This window comes from Artemia franciscana, chromosome 14, assembly GCF_032884065.1.
Source record: "Artemia franciscana chromosome 14, ASM3288406v1, whole genome shotgun sequence".
NCBI lineage: Eukaryota > Metazoa > Arthropoda > Branchiopoda > Anostraca > Artemiidae > Artemia > Artemia franciscana.
Window position 1 is genome coordinate 41362473 of NC_088876.1, and position 4314 is coordinate 41366786.

The window sequence follows — 4314 nt, forward strand, 5'->3', positions numbered from 1 at the left end:
CAACGTTGTTATCGACACAATGCATTATCGTATCATAAATGTCTTTTAGTTCCGACGTTAACTTGGAAATGTTATTTTGTACATACGACAATAGATCACTCGTACTGTAACTTTGTTCACGATCCAATTCTACACATGTCGAAACAGCAGCGATACGGTTAGGTGAAGGCATTCCCAAATCCTGAAGAGGTTTGTTTGCCATACGTACGCACAAATCTTCTATAATAACTAAAGTGTAGTTATAAATTTCTGATGTAAAATCAAAAGTCATATCTGACGTCTCTAACTGTTTTCGATGGAGTATATCTTCGGACATTTTTGACTTATATTTTTCCCATAACTCTGTAGGAGCTGATAGAGAGCAAGTTGTTAAAATGATGCCAAACAATGCACGAATTTGACTTGGGGTTGACGTTTCGCACGCGTCATTGATGCAGTTATCCCAGTGTTGGTCATTCTCCAATAAATTCAGAGCTTGGCATGCACTACGGTAAGTGTCATGTATAGTACCGTTTACAGTTCTCAAATACTCAAAGGATGTCGGACCGGGTACATTCACCAAAAGCAGGCGTAGAAAGAAGCATTCATGTTGATTGGGGTGAACGGTGTAGAGTCTTCCTATCGTGGTATCTTTGAAGATGGTAGGTTGGCCGTCGACTGACTTACCCTGTTTTAGACGTTCAAATACTTTATTTTTAGTATTCCACGTGTAATACGAAGGCACTTCAGTATACAGCAGTTTTTTTGCAAAAGAATCATTTTTGCAAAGCGAAAAAAAAGCTGTTAATGTTGTATCACCGTCAAAGCAAAAATGACGACAACTAACTTCATGACGTCAGTCAACACATAAACATGACGTCACCTGACAGACAGACAGACACACAGACAGACAACTTATTTTTATATATATAGATATATATATATATATATATATATATATATATATATACTAGCTGTTGGGGTGGCGCTTCGCGCCACCCCAACACCTAGTTGGTGGGGGCGCTTCGCGCCCCCCCCCAAGCCCCCCCGCGCGCGTAAGTCGTTACGCGCCATAATAGTTACGCGCCATTGTAGTTGTGTCCCTATGTCCCACCTGTGAATATAGATATATATATATATATGGTTTTAACTACGTAAAACTTGCGAATATACAACATTCTTTGCTGTCCCATTGTCTTTGCATATAAATAGATTGTCAGGTTATCCCCCTGTTTCCCCCGGTGTCCCCGTTGTAGTTGTGTCCCTGTGTCCCGGTCGTCATTTATATTCCCTGTGTCCCGGGTCCCGGTCATCATTTGTATCCCGGTGTCCCGGTCTGTATATACATTCGTTTTTTAGTTTTGTTTTTCTCCTTTATTTTTTTCCTTTTTTTTTCTTTTTTAGCTTATTTAGATTTTTAGATTTTTTAGTTTTTTTTATTAGTTTTTAGTTTTTATTTCTTTTTAGTTTTTTTGTCCCGGTCGTCATTTATATCCCCCTGTTTCCCCCGGTGTCCCCGTTGTAGTTGTGTCCCTGTGTCCCGGTCGTTATTTATATTCCCTGTGTCCCGGTCGTCATTTGTATCCCGGTGTACCGGTCTGTATATACATTCGTTTTTTAGTTTTGTTTTTCTCCTTTATTTTTTTCCTTTTTTTTTCTTTTTTAGTTTATTTAGATTTTTAGATTTTTTAGTTTTTTTATTAGTTTTTAGTTTTTTTTCTTTTTAGTTTTTTTGTAGTTTTTACCTTCTTTTTAGTTTTGTTAATTTTTTTTTTTACTTGTGTCCTGGTCGTCATTTATACTCCCTGTGTCCCGGTGCTTTGTTGATTGCTAATCGAACATTCCTTTTGTCCTGGTCGCTTTCTCTTTGAGTGTCGTCATTTATTTTTTTCTTTTTTAGTTCTTTTAGTTTTTACCTTTTTTAGTTTTTTTTTAGTTTTTAGTTTTTTTAGTTTTTTACCTTTTTTTAGTTTTTTTAGTTTTTGATAGTTTTTTTTTTTTTACTTATGTCCTGGTCGTCATTTATACTCCCTGTGTCCCGGTGCTTTGTTGATTGCTAATCGAACATTCCTTTTGTCCTGGTCGCTTTCTCTTTGAGTGTCGTCATTTATTAGTTTTTTCCTTTTTTTTTAGTTTTTTATTGGTTTTTACCTTTATTTTAGCTTATTTTTCAGTTTTTTCCTTTTTTTTAGTTTTTTTTTATTTTTTATTTTTTTTAGTTTTTTACCTTTTTTTAGTTTTTTTAGTTTTTTTAGTTTTTTAGCTTTTTTACTTTTTTTATTAGTTTTTAGTTTTTTTTTGTAGTTTTTGCCTTTTTTTAGTTTTTTCAGTTTTTTTTTTAGTTTTTTATTGGTTTTTACCTTTATAGTTTTTTTAGTTTTTTAGCTTTTTTATTTTTTTTATTAGTTTTTAGTTTTTTTTGTAGTTTTTGCCTTTTTTTAGTTTTTTCAGTTTTGACGTCACCTAATCCAGTTTTTTCAGGTGACGTCACCTGACACATCCATCCACACATCCACAGACAGACAGACAACTTATTTTTATATATATAGAAGATCTATATATATAAAAATAAGTTGTCTGTCTGTCTGTCTGTGGATGGATCAGGTGACGTCACCTGAAAAAACTGGATCAGGTGACGTCAAAACTGAAAAAACTAAAAAAAGGCAAAAACTACAAAAAAAACTAAAAACTAATAAAAAAAAATAAAAAAGCTAAAAAACTAAAAAAACTAAAAAAAGGCAAAAACTACAAAAAAAACTAAAAACTAATAAAAAAGCTAAAAAACTAAAAAAACTAAAAAAAGGCAACAACTACAAAAAAAACTAAAAACTAATAAAAAAAATAAAAAAGCTAAAAAACTAAAAAAACTAAAAAAACTAAAAAAAGGTAAAAAACTAAAAAAAACTAAAAACTAAAAAAAACTAAAAAAAAGGAAAAAACTGAAAAATAAGCTAAAATAAAGGTAAAAACCAATTGAAAAACTTACGTTAGTTTTTTTAGTTCAGGTGACGTCAAAACTGAAAAAACTAAAAAAAGGCAAAAACTACAAAAAAAACTAAAAACTAATAAAAAAAATAAAAAAGCTAAAAAACTAAAAAAACTAAAAAAAGGCAAAAACTACAAAAAAAACTAAAAACTAATAAAAAAGCTAAAAAACTAAAAAAACTAAAAAAAAGGCAAAAACTACAAAAAAAACTAAAAACTAATAAAAAAAAATAAAAAAGCTAAAAAACTAAAAAAACTAAAAAAACTAAAAAAAAGTAAAAAACTAAAAAAACTAAAAACTAAAAAAAACTAAAAAAAAGGAAAAAACTGAAAAATAAGCTAAAATAAAGGTAAAAACCAATAAAAAACTAAAAAAAAAACTGAAAAAACTAAAAAAAGGCAAAAACTACAAAAAAACTAAAAACTAATAAAAAAAAGTAAAAAAGCTAAAAAACTAAAAAAACTAAAAAAACTAAAAAAAGGTAAAAAACTAAAAAAAATAAAAAATAAAAAAAAAACTAAAAAAAAAGGAAAAAACTGAAAAATAAGCTAAAATAAAGGTAAAAACCAATAAAAAACTAAAAAGAAAAAAAGGAAAAAACTAAAAAAAATTTTCATCTAAAAAACTAAAAAAAACTAAAAAAGGTAAAAACTAAAAGAACTAAAAAAGAAAAAAATAAATGACGACACTCAAAGAGAAGGCGACCAGGACAAAAGGAATGTTCGATTAGCAATCAACAAAGCACCGGGACACAGGGAGTATAAATGACGACCAGGACATAAGTAAAAAAAAAACTAACAAAACTAAAAAGAAGGTAAAAACTACAAAAAAACTAAAAAGAAAAAAAAACTAAAAACTAATAAAAAAACTAAAAAATTTAAAAATCTAAATAAACTAAAAAAGAAAAAAAAAGGAAAAAAATAAAGGAGAAAAACAAAACTAAAAAACGAATGTATATACAGACCGGTACACCGGGATACAAATGACGACCGGGACACAGGGAATATAAATGACGACCGGGACACAGGGACACAACTACAACGGGGACACCGGGGGAAACAGGGGGATATAAATGACGACCGGGACAAAAAAAACTAAAAAGAAAAAAAAACTAAAAACTAATAAAAAAACTAAAAAATCTAAAAATCTAAATAAGCTAAAAAAGAAAAAAAAAGGAAAAAAATAAAGGAGAAAAACAAAACTAAAAAACGAATGTATATACAGACCGGGACACCGGGATACAAATGACGATCGGGACACAGGGAATATAAATGACGACCGGGACACAGGGACACAACTACAACGGGGACACCGGGGGAAACAGGGGGATATAAATGACGACCGGGACA

At 30.1% G+C, this 4314-nt stretch overlaps 1 long non-coding RNA gene across 1 annotated transcript; it reads left to right on the top strand.

Moving 5' to 3' along the window:
- Positions 1-2293: 2293 nt before the first annotated feature.
- On the top strand, positions 2294-4314 carry LOC136035734 (uncharacterized). Its single transcript, XR_010619504.1, has 2 exons — positions 2294-2460; positions 2985-4314. It is a non-coding gene; the product is annotated as an uncharacterized LOC136035734 (long non-coding RNA).